The sequence below is a fragment of the Ursus arctos genome, unplaced genomic scaffold (assembly GCF_023065955.2).
Source record: "Ursus arctos isolate Adak ecotype North America unplaced genomic scaffold, UrsArc2.0 scaffold_14, whole genome shotgun sequence".
Taxonomy (NCBI): domain Eukaryota; kingdom Metazoa; phylum Chordata; class Mammalia; order Carnivora; family Ursidae; genus Ursus; species Ursus arctos.
This window is the reverse complement of record NW_026622808.1, coordinates 65,312,530-65,325,156: the sequence shown is the minus strand read 5'-3', so window position 1 is coordinate 65,325,156 and position 12,627 is coordinate 65,312,530. Positions and strand designations below refer to the sequence as shown.

At 47.3% G+C, this 12,627-nt stretch overlaps 1 protein-coding gene across 2 annotated transcripts in view; it reads left to right on the top strand.

Moving 5' to 3' along the window:
- The first annotated feature begins 2,340 nt into the window (after positions 1–2,340).
- VGLL4 (vestigial like family member 4) overlaps positions 2,341–12,627 on the top strand; it is a 153,661-nt gene continuing 143,374 nt past the window's right edge. Inside the window, exon 1 of one of the 2 annotated variants that reach the window (XM_026501379.4) lies at positions 2,341–2,708. The gene's annotated coding sequence lies outside the window, so the exon portion shown is untranslated. Of the gene's footprint in view, positions 2,709–3,697; positions 3,798–12,627 lie in introns of those variants that run through there. The other variant, XM_044385073.3, reaches the window with a different exon arrangement.

Below are 12,627 nucleotides of genomic sequence, written 5' to 3'. Positions count from 1 at the left end.
TTTCAGTGGCATTCACATTGTCGTGCAACCATCGTTTAAGTGGTCATTTTTAATAGTGAACCTGTGAATCCACCACCCAAAGGTGAGGAGCTTGACGATAACCTCCATCTAACCGATGGCCCCTCCCACCCACGTGTGCGGTCCCCTCCCTAGGTAATTACCGCTTTGAATCCTCGGGTCATCATCCCCTTGTTTCTTTTGTATTAGCGTTATTCCAGGTGTATGTACCCCTCCAATTCTTTTTCATTTTATTTGTAACATTACAAATGAGATATTATGCTGTATGGAATCTTTTGGAACTTACTTTTTTCACCTAATATTGTCAAGACTCACCCCTGTTGGGGCACCTGGGTGGCATGGTTGGTTGAGGGACGGACTTGGCTCAGGTCCTGATCTCAGGATTATGAGATCCGCTCAGCATGGAGTCTGCTTGAGATTCTCTCTCCTTCTCCCTCTGCCTCTCCCACTCATGCTCTCTTTCTCTCTCTCTCTAAATAAATAAATCTTAAAAAAAAAAAAGATTCATCCCTATTGTTCCATGTTAGTGTAAGTCATTGTTTTGGCTGCTTTTGACTATCCCGTTGTGTGACTAGTCTTTGTATCTGGCATGCCCCAGTTCCAGTCCACCTACATCTTGAAGGCACAGCCCCTTTTTCTTAAGATAACTTGAGTGTGTCTTTCTTCCGCACAACTAAGACAGCCAGGCTAAAACAACCATGCTTAGATGTTGCCAGCGCAAAGTCACAGTAATGCTGATGTAAGGGAAGCAGTGAGAATAATTCTTGGAAAGGTCGAAGACTGGTCACATCCATGAGAAAAGGCCCTCTGTCCGCATGATTTATCTACAGAGTGAGGTTTGCACTGAGCAGTGATGGAAATTAAAGAGGCAGCTTTAGGACCTCCAGAGTGACCCCAAATGGAAATCATTTAGCAGCACACAAATGGCAGAATTGTCATAAAAATCAAATGAGATAATGATATGTGGGAACACTTTGTAAACCCCAAAGCCATTTTATAAATGTCTAGTTGTATTATTATTGCTGTCATTATCCATTTGCATGATCTGGGCAAATTATTTTCCCATCCCCCCATGTTAAAGTGGGTGTCTGTTCATAAGGTGCCACAGCAGGACTGGATTTCAGGTAGGAAGAGAGAATGTATGAGTATTCATCCAAAATTCTACCTCATCCTTGGTCCCTGCAATGGATCTTCATGGTAAGAATTACCTGTTTTACAGATGAGAACACTGAGCTTGATGACATGCCCAACGTCCTGTAACCAACACAGATAGACTTCGGATTCAAATCCAGCTCTGTCCAAATCCAAAGCCAGTTTTCTGTCTTGCCACACTTCCTGAAATCTGCCCATACAGCCCTCATTCTTTCCTCATGCCCTGCCCTAACTTGGCAGGAAGAAAACCTCCTCTTTATGATCTTTTCGGGTTTTTTTTTTTTCTTTCTTTCTTCTTCCTGTCTACTGATGAACTAACATGGAGTCTAAGTAAAAATATCTTTGGGAAGACTGGGAGCCTTCCCTGCGTTAACCTGTGAATTTTAATCTGGGCACTGGGAAACCAGGGGCAGCTATGCTTGGGTTGGCTTGTCACTTGGGTTCCCATTTACAGTGGTCCTGCGTGGCCTGCAGGAGAGTGTATTTCACACAGGGCCATAAGACCCATGATCTGGTACAGGCAGCACCTCTACCTGCTTCAGGTAAAACATCCAATCTGGCTGTAAAATGCAACTGTTAATACCTGTCCTGCTACCCAACAGGGGCTAAGATCAGACGAGGTAATATGCTGTGACTTGATATGATCAGATGAGGTAATAGATGGGAAAACAGTTTGAGAACTGCAAAGCATCCCCTCCACCATCCTCCTGCGTTAATGTAAGCTGGTGTTTCTTTTTATTGTTATCATTGCCTCTCAGCAGAGCGCTCTCCCAGGAAAAGCCCTAGAGTAGGAGATCCTAATACCGACCGAGGTTTGAGAACAGCCAGAAGGCGAGTAACATGAAGCCATTTAAAGCAAACCAGAGGAAGTCCAGTCTCTGACTATTTATTTTATGAAGTTAGCGGCTGGATATGTTAAGCAAATGTTTTCTTAATTGTGGCAGTACGAGAAAACAATGGGGCAAGAGCTGCCGGAGACTGGAGTATCAGGCCTCCACCCCTCTTACCCCCCCCCCCCCCCCGAATCTCTAGAGAATGACAGGAAAAAATTAAAGACAGGGCTTTTCTTTTCGTGGTCACATGTCTACGCTGCTGCTGTAATAAGAACCTGCACCAATTAGAAATGTTTCACCTCCTCCCCTCTGCCCCTCCCCGGGCACATTTCAGAGCAGGCCGGGTTGTGGACTCCAGGAGTTTGCCAAACACAGCAAACACTGCCGTGCGAGCGGCTGAAGGGGGCTCTTTCCACTCCGACCTCCCTCCCTTCCTCCTCCGCTCCCTCCCTTCCACACTGTTTTCATTTACTAGGACTTCCTCCTCCGGGCGAGGGAGGGAGAGGAAAGACGCTGCTGGGCGCCTGGGGCGTGAGTGTGTGTGTGCGTGTGCGTGTGTGTGAAGTGGAGTGAGTGGTGGAGTGTAAAATGCTGTAATGGGAGGAAACCGAGCCGCGTCTGAGTGCCCGGGACTGCAGCGGCCGTTCTGATCGCGGTGGCACCTGAGCACACGCTTCCCCGAGCAAGTGCGACCTGTACCTGCAGGTACGTGTGGCCGCCGGCCTGTCTGGGCAGTTTGGCTTGGGTGTGTGGGTAACGAGAAAGTGAGGCAGCGGTCCAGGTCGGCGTCCCGGGGAGCGGGGAGGCCGGGGAGACCGGGGTGTGCGGGAGGTACCCGCGTGCGCTGAGGTCCCGCGGGTGAGCCCGGTGTGAGCGCCGGCCCCCGGGCGCCGGAGGGGTTGTATGCCCTTGCAGGGGCGGCTTCTGGAGAAGAGGACGTGTGCGGGTCTGAAGCCGAGGGCAGCGTAGGTGCTGCAGGTCGTGCTCAAAGGCTCTGGCACTTGCTGGCTGCGCGTGGGGCGGCAGCAGGTCCAGTGGGTGTGGAGTACGGCTCGACGGTGGACGTCGGTGTCACGTGTGCTGTGTCCACTGGGTGCGTGGGCCCACTGTGTGCGTGTGGGGGACGTGGCTGGCCCACAGCAGCAGGCACCCGGGCGCGCACGAAAGGTTCGTTTGTGCGTGTACACTGAAAGGTGTGTTCCCAACCGCTGGGCCTTGGGGGACATAGATACGTCTGAGATGCCGGGCCCTCGCGCCCTTGGCGACTGGCGCCTCTTCCCGGGGGCCTAGAGCGGCTCCAGGGCCGCAGCGGACATTCCCCGCCGGAGCGCGTCCGCACCCGCCGGGTAGGTGCGAGCTGCCGCGGGGCGTGCGGCGGGCGGGGGAGGGGAAACAAGCCTCTCCTCGGCGTGCGAGGCCCCGCCCCCGCCTCCCTGCCGACTCACCTGGGCTTGGCCGCCCACCTGCTCGTGGGAGGGGCGTGTCCGGGGGCGTGTCCTGGCGGGCCAGGCGGAGCCCGGCGGAGCCCGCGGAGGGCGGGCGGCGCCTCATTCCAGGGATTCCTCGCGCTTCCGCGCTCGCGTCCGCCGCGGAGCCGGCTCGGCGCGCGCCGCCCGCGTGTGCGTGTGGGTGTGCGGAGGGGGAGTCGGTGCGGGAGCGCGGGCGCGAGCGCGCCTGTGCGTCGGCGCGCCCCCGGAGTGCGCCCCGCGCGCTCGGCGGTCCCGCCTCCACCCCGCCCCCGCCCCCCACGGGGCCCGGCCGGCCCGAGGCGGGCGAGCCCAGAGCCGCCGGGCGGTGAGTGCGGGAGAACGGGGCCCGCGAGGGCTGGCCTTGCGGGGAAACTCCGGTGGGCTGACTCGGAGCAGGACTGAGGGCGTCCTCCTGGAGGGAGGAGGTGGCTGGTTCTCGCGGGGCAACTTGAGGCTCCCAGTGGGAGCCGAAGCTCCAGGGCTCTCGAAGGGAGGTCCGGCTCCGTTGTGGGGGGGGGAGGGTCCCGCGAGGAAGGCGTCCTGGGAGTGCGACGCACGCGGCGGGAGGGAGGCCCGGCGCCCTGTAGAGCCTTGGTTCTGGCCGGCGGCATAGAAGGGTTGGGTGCAGGACTGCGGGAAGGGGCTGAGGATGGGCAGCTGGGACGGGTCTCCCTTTCTTCCTGTACTCCCTGCCCCTCCCCAAAACAAAACGGCACGCTCTTCCAGCACCGAGTGCAGGCCTCGCCGAAACGCAAAGGTCTTTTACTTTTTTTTTTCTTTTCATTTTTTGCTTTGCTTAAAGTCTCCTTTGATTCCTGACACTGAGACATTGAAATGTCTTAGGTTAGGATGACAGTACTTGCTGGGGCTATTAACTTAGTCTTTATGCACTTTACCGGCATATATTCGTCTATTTAAGCTAGATGATTAAAAAAATCGGTTTCACTTTGATCATTGGTGCTGTACGTTTGCTGGTTGTATTTCCTTCTCTGTGGTTAATAAGAACCAGCAGCCCGGGGGCCGGGGGTGGAGACGGCTCTTCTAGTTTTTATCGCAGCGGGTTGCTCCTTCTGTTTTAAAGGTACTATCTTCCAGTTTGTAGATTTTGCAAATCTTTTTCTAAAGCCAAGCCTACTTTGAGGAGAATGAAGGCTTGCATTTGTTTCCTCTGAACATTCGAAGACAAAACCAAGGAACGATAGTTTTCCTATTAGTATTTGAAGGTCAGTTTTGCATACCATTTTAGCATACCAAACTTAGTCCACTAACTTGTAATGTTCATTGTTTCCTCCTTGCCGCGCATGACTGTGAGGGGTAGCGTGGGTAGTTGAAAGAGAGCTTTGGGGTCAGTGCCTTAAGGCTGTACCGATGGCACGCTCTTGGAACAAGTTATTTATCATCGCTAAATCTCAATGCCTTAAATAATGCGTTTAAAAATACTTAAGTTTGTTGTCTTATTCTAAAGACACAAGTTTGTGTTGGTTGATTGGTTGGTTGTTTTTATTCTGTTTCCTGTTGCATCTGGCTGAAAATCATCTCCCCCGTGGTAGAAATGATGTAAACCCTTCAAATGTTATTTAATTTTCGTGCAGCTTTAATCCCAGGCTGATTTCCCCTGCCACTGTTTTTGGTCACACTTTGGGGCAGCTTGGTTTTGCTTTCCATTTGGAAGAGAATGCAAACTAATTTTTATGTTGACCAAACACAATACAATTAAGAAGATAATTCTGCTATAAATAACCATGGACTACATTCCAAAACTGTGAATGTTGTAGTAAAAACAGCTCTGGCTTATTTCTGGAGACTTGACTTTAAGTCCAATCTCTGTCATCTAAGTTTGTGACCAGAAGAAGTTACTTCTGATTAACCTTTGTGTTTCATTTTCCTCTGTAAGACGATAATAATTATCTGTTCCCAGTACATCACAGAAGTTCAGGAATTACAGGGAATAATGTGCTTTGAAGAGTAGTTTGTATTATGTTATTACAAAAGTCTTTGAAGATTTGAGAGAGCTTCTTAATTACTGTGGTTGCCACTTTCCCCAACTGATCTAGAACTGTGAGTTTACCTGAAGAGTTTAATACTTCTTACAGGATCATCATGAAATCAAAACTTTCACTTTCAGATGTTCTGTTTGACAAGAGTGCTGTAAGGGAAATTCCTTTTAACTGCTTATGGAGCCGGCCTTGTTACGAAGCTTTCTGGTTGCCAAAACACATCCCAAGGAAGATTTCCCTTTGTGTCTTTTCTCAGTATCTTTCCTGGGTGGTTTTGCTGTGGGGGTTCTGGTTTGCCTTAGTAAAAAGGTAAGTAAAATAACCATCATAAAAATTGCTTTGCCGCTTTGAATATGACTTCATAAAATAATAAGAGTTGTAAATTCAGGAGGTAAAAGTCACATACATTGGGAAAATTTTAATGTAACAAAAATTATGACACTGTAGCGATCTTAACCTGTCAAGTCTGGTTTTTGGCCTGTGTTAGATAAGCTGTTGCAGAACCTGGTGAGAGAGAAAGTTTTTGTGTGTCAAGTTTGTGCATAACCAAAGCTCATTTGGGATTGTTTTAGGGAGACCATCTAAAGGTAATGAAGTCGATATGTGAGAGCCTAATAGGAGAGAAAAGGGAATGCCGCCAACATTCTGTAGCCATTTAGAATCTGACCACATTAAAACAACTACAGCAACAGCAACTGCTTAGAAATTGGACTGCCAATGGGACGCCTGAGTGGCTCAGTCAGTTAAGCGTCTGCCTTCAGCTCGGGTCATGATCGAGTCCTGCATCAGCCTCCTTATGGGGAGACTGCTTCTCTCCCTCTGCCTGCTGCTCCCCCTGCTTGTGCTCTCTCTCTCTCTGACAAATAAATAAAATCTTAAAATGAAAAAAAAAAAAGAAATTGGGCTGCCAAATCTTGAGATTATCAACTGCCAAGGCAAGAGAGGCAGGAGCATAAGTGGGAGGTGCTGAAACCAGAAAAATTCTTGCTACCTGGGACGCAGTATGACAGCACCTTTGCAAAGAAGGAAAACCTTGTAGAATGCACTGTGTCCCATGCTTCGGGTCTGATAACGAGATACAGTCCATCCTCGGATTTCTGACTTCATCTGCTTCCTAACATGTATTTGGAAGCCCGAATCCGAACTTGCAGGACTTTCTCCATCATCCCTGCACATGTACAGAGTGGTGAAAAATCTGAGTCTCTCCAGGTGCGCACGTCCCAGGTGAGGTCAGACAAGGCAAAGCTCTGACTTCTTGTTTCAGCTCTCACACTGGACTACCTGTTCTCATGTGGGGGCTTTTTGTTGGTTTTGGTGTTTACAGTGGCCCCCAGCAAAGTGTTCCCAAGAGCAAGAGGCTGTCATGTGCCTTTCGGAAAAAATACGTGGAGAAAATATGTGCATTAGATAAGCTTCATTCAGCATGAATTAGTAGTGCTGTTGGCCATGAACTCAATGTGAATGAATCAGTAATAGATATCACATAATGTGTCTTTAAACAGAAGCACTACTAAAACAAGGTTATGTATTGATCAGTTGACAACAATGTAACCAGTGGCTCAAAGGAACCTAACAGTGTGTTTTCCTAGGAGCAGTGGCTCAGTGTTGACTAACTCAGTGTTCTTGGAGACTTTAGAGAGCATGACTGCTGTGAATAATGAGAATTGAGCATACATACTGATGCTGATAACTAGAGTGCTTCCTAATGGTATAATGTGTCATGGATTAGAAGGCTTTATCTAGGCTTTAATAGGCTGAGTTGAGATTTTAGAACAATGAACAGTTAGACTTCGGTATTATGGGAAGTTTGCCACCTTGGACTTTGATGCAAATTCATGTCTCTCATTCTTGAAGGTAAAAGGTCCCTGAGATGGACGCCTGGGTGGCTCAGTCTGTTAAGCATCTGACTCTTGATCTCAGCTCAGGTCTTGATCTCAGGGTTGTGAGTTTGGGCCCCAGGCTGGGGTCCACTACTTTAAAAAAAACAGAAGAAACAAACCCCCCCAAAAACAAAACAGGTCCCTGAGAGGATGGGCACCTTAGGACTTGTGAATAGGAAATTCTAAGTATCCAAATAAAAGAAATGGCAAGAGGAAGCATATCCAGAGTAAACTAAAAATGCCAGCGAGTTTTCCTTATTTCCTATGCAGTGTGCTGTAGGAGGCTGAGGTCTTGGAAATGAAGAGACAGATTAACAGCAGCTTAAACACAAGAAAGAAAGGATAATTTATTTTTATTTGACAACAGTGTCGAGAAATGGTGGGAATTGGTAGTCTGCTCAAAAAGTCCAGACTTGAATTTTATTTTCTTTTTCTTAGACACAGTGGTGTTAGTGCAGGCCCACTGTACAATTTCCAGGGGACCTTTTGGGGAGATGGGTAAACTTCAGCCAGCAGTGAGAATTTTCCCTAGCACCAGGCAGCCTCACATAAAAGGTCAGGAAATATGCTGTAACCTAAGTTTAGTTTTGCAGCACTGGGCTCATATACATGGCTCTCAACTGGCACATGGTCAGCTTTCATACTGTCCGTGCAGGTGCAGGGCTGACACTGATACCAAACTGTATTACAGGACCTGAGGATTTAGTTACTGCGTGGGAGCACTGCTTGGCAGCTCCCCTTGCCAGGGTCATCAAGACGACTAAATATCATATCCCTAACACACACAACCCCGCGGGAGGGGTGGTTACGGAGGTCCATAGAGTCAAGCCTTGGGCCATGTTAGCATCAGAAAACCTGAAGTGGTTGAGTTGAGTTCAGGAGTTCCCTCTAGGGTGGTACCCTTTATTCAGCCCAAGCTGCCTGGGATCGCAGTCTCTATTGAGGTGATGGGAGGTGGAGACCAGCAGTAGGCAGAGCCGAGTTGATGGCAGGCACCTGAGGTTACCTTGTTCCAACATCTAATGAATCCCACTTTGGAGGAGAAGAGGCAGATGGCTGCTCAACCCACAGACTGCCTCCCGCAGAGCTTACATAGGAGGGGCGTGATATCCTTATGGAAAGGGTGCAAAACTGTCCCAACTTACTAAGTTTTGTAGTTTTCTAGGACACTGGAAGGATTGCCATCAGCTGACTCTTATTGTGGGGCTTATGCTTGAGGTTGGCAAACACCTAATAGTAGCCTAACTAGGGATGTTATACACACATTTTTTCAATTCTCAGGAAATAAGCATAGAACATGTAGGTCTGTTGTTCAGATTTAATACATTTGGCCTTGAAATAAATTTTCAGGTGTGGCTATGTGTAGAAGTGAGGAACTGGATGTAAGTGGAAGCTGGCCAGCGTGGTACTTGGTGGGGTGCTGTACAGTATGGCAGTATGGGTCCGTGATTCACACCAACGGCATGCCTAGGTAAGGAACGCTGGCCTAGCAAAGGATCCATCTGTTCATGCTCTTTCTTTGGCAGTATGACTGTTTTTTTTTTTTTTTTTTTAAGATTTATTTATTTGTCAGAGGGAGAGTGTGTGCATGAACAGGGGGAGTGGCAGGCAGAGGGAGAGGGAGAAGCAGGCTCCCCACTGAGCAGGGAGCCTGACACGGGGCTTGATCCCAGGACCCTGGGAGCATGACCCGAGCCGAAGGCAGACACTTAACCAACAGAGCCACCCAGGCGTCCCGACAGTATGACTCTTGGAAGAGTATTTTGAACAAGGGCTGGCTTCTATTTGGTAATGTGGTGTACAATTTAAGGTTGTGAGAAATACAAATCAGATGAAAATTTGAAAATAGCATTGACTGACTCATAACAGTTATCCATTGGAACTCCACAGCAGGTGTCCTTGAGCACGACGAAGGCAAAACCATCCTTCCTAATACTGAACCCGTTCGTGGAGCCCGAAGCCTGGAGGGTAATTGCTGTGTAGCTGCAGAGCCGGCTCCTGCCAGTGTGTCGCTTGCTCTGCTCTCAGAACTGGCTGACTGTGAGCATTTTCTCACCTGGCTTGGTTACCATTCATATGACTCCATGCCAGTCTCTATTCAAAGAAAGTAAAATATGGCATCATTTTCTCATTTGTAAGAGAGAGGGTTTGTTTCCCTTTGCTCACTTTAGAAACTATGGAGTTATTGCCTGATGTATCTCAAGGTATAGGGGAAAGAACACAGACGAGAAGTCTTGCCTTGGTTGGTGATGGAGGGTTTTTTTTGGGGAGGGAGGTATAACTTAATAAAACTAAAAATAAATAACTGCTTTCCTCCAAAAGTCTTTATGAAAATCAGCTTAAGTATAGTAAAAATAGCACTGGATGGTGAGTCAGGGGACTTGGATTCTAGTCTTAGCTTCTTTAGAAATTCACTTATATTCTCGGCACCTTGGTTTTTCATCTGCAGAAGAAAATTACCCTGTTTGGCCAGCTTACAGTGAGAATCCAATGAAGTAATTTCTGTGAGTGTGTTTTGGAAAAGCGTGTGTTGTCCAGCCTTCTGTGTGTGTTTCTCACTTGAGTTTACAAGGCACTTTCAGTTACGTTGTATCACTTAGTCCACAGGCCACCTTTGTGACTGTATGGCGTGAGCCCCGTTATTGCGGTTTTCTTTAGGTGAGCGACCATGGGCCTGGAGAGGTTAAATGACTGGCCCATGCAATCAGGGTTAGGCTTGTAGAGCAAAGCCTAGAACAAAGCAGTGATTGTTGACCGAATGAGTGAAAGTGTTAAAGTGGGGCTCAAGTCCTGGCTCCATTGATTTAACAGATGGTGAAGTGTGAAAAGAAAAAAAGGATCACACAAATGAGAGAGATTTTCAGCAAGAACATAGAGGGATGGCCTGAGAATTGGATGTTAATGGGAAGAATGTGTGTTGCAAGAAGTTAGTGGGGGCATCAACTGGGCACACCATGGAGAAGAAAACAGCTAGGAGGGTAATGCTCGTCTCCTTGATGCACGTGCCCGAAGCTATGCTTCCATGTGGCTTCCAGAATCTGGTGATGATTTGGTCTGAAATTTTATTTCAGTTGTTTGTCCTTCTCACAGAGATGGATGGCTGGCCAAACTGACCACAGTGTGATACATATTTGGTGTAAGTTACTTCGGGGCAGTGAGCTTCCTTTCCCTTTTCTGTAACATGCGTATATAGGGTTTTTTTTGTATATAGTTTTAATAGAAATAGGAGATACCGAGTGGAAGCCTCTACATTCTTGATGGCCGAAAGGGTCATTATACCTCCTGCTGTGGTGTGAGAGTTCCTACTCGTAAGCTTGTCCTCCAGTTGTGCTTTCTTAGCTGAGGCTGGTTTAGATTATCCCAGGAAGTGGCCGTGAGTGCAGGGGGTAGAGGGATGGAACAGGGCCAACAGGAATTAGAGATACTGACTAGTGTGCGTCTGGAAGCTGGAGATGCCATTAGTATCTCAGGATCGTAATGTCTTCCTGTTTGTGTGTTTTGGCCAAGTGACAGTGTGGCAGGAACATCAGGAGGTTTGAATGCCCCCCCCCCCCCCCCCCCCCAGTTTCCAGCCCTTGCTAGGACAGTTGCTCATGTTCTCATAGTCTTTCCTAAATTATACTGTAATTAGGCCACCATTCCTGGCAGAGACATGGAGTGAGGCAGGCCTGGTGCTGTAGCTTTCACCTGGGAAATCTCCTTAGAACACTTCCATGACATGTCTTGAAATTCTGTTCTCTTGCCTGAAAAAAAAAAATCGAATACACCCTGCGATTCTATTTCCAAGACAGGTGTTTTTGTCCTCTTGTTGATCGAAAAGGGACAGTTCTTTGTGGAAGTCCAAAATAATGGCATTCAGATTTCTAGTTGAGCTTGCCATTAGCCCTGAATGTCCCTAAGTTTTAGTAGCTTTAGGGTTGATCTCTTATTCTCTAATTCTCCACTGTAAGCTATTTGTAGGGGCATTAGTATTGGCAATAAGGGAGTTTGAAGAAAAGAATATGGGCTGGCAGAGAAAATACTGACCATTGCTTGCAAAACAAAATAAAATGTATGTTCTGTTCATGATGATTTATGGTCATATTTGTCAGTAATCCCCAGGGAAGGTGAATGGATGGACCGGGAATGGGTTGCGGAGAGAACAGCTTTATAAATGCACATGGTGTCTTTTTCCAAAACCACTTTCTTCTCACTTGAATGATGTTATGTTTCAGGTGTGAGCGTTTCAAGTGATTGTATTTTTGGTTATGATATTATAATGTGAAAACATCACAGAAAGGAGAACATGCTACTGGGATGTACTTGGCTTTATTTTCTGGATGCTGCATAATCTTTGGCAAAAGGAAGTGGGTGATTTATGATTCATAAAGGATATGCAGTAAACCAGGCATCTCTCTCCCCTGCATAAAACCATTCAGACGTTTCAGGGGCCTTGCACTGAGAATAAAGTCTCAGCTTTGTCATGCCCTCCAGGGCATGCTGATCTGCCCTCGCCCACTTCTCTGCCTCTCTCCTGTGTTCCCTGTGCTGAGGTCATTCCCTCCACATCTCCAAGCCCAGCTTGGGTTTGTCTTGGGTTTTGCAAATGCTCTTTGTCTCCTCCCTGCCTCCCTTTGCAAGACTAATTCGAGGAGCCTTGAGGTCTCAGGTTTCATTCATCTCAGAGACATCACTATGTAAAGTAGTGGTCAGTACCCTTTTTCGAAACATTTACTGTCATCATTTGTAATTTATTTAATATGTGTGCAAAAATTTTGACAAATATTATTTTAATACATATAAAGCCCATCCGCTTCTCGTAACACCCTATGAGGGAGGTAATAGGAATTCATATCCCCATTTTACAGAAACACACACACAGAGGTAAAGTCATTTTCCAGGGACACACTGATAAGAAGTGGCTGAGCCCAATTCAAACCCAGACGGATTGGTGTCTAAAGATCACACTCTTAAATAACCACTCTGCTAATTTGCCTCTCCGTGTGGTGTGACCCTCCATCAAATACCATAACCCTTCTCTCCCCCCCACACCCGCAACTTTACTAACGTGTTTCATTGGGTTTTTTTTTTTTTTTGGGGGGGGTGTTGTGAATATTGTATGAGCTGTAAAACCCATAAGTTTTTTTTTCATAGGGGTTTTAAAAAATTAAAATTTTTTTATTACTGTTCTCTTCCACCTGTATTTGCTTAGGTCTTTTGTGGCTTGATAGTCGCTGGTCTTCATCTTCCACCTGTTATCTATTGAACCAGCCCCTACTGTCCTTATCTCACACCTGGT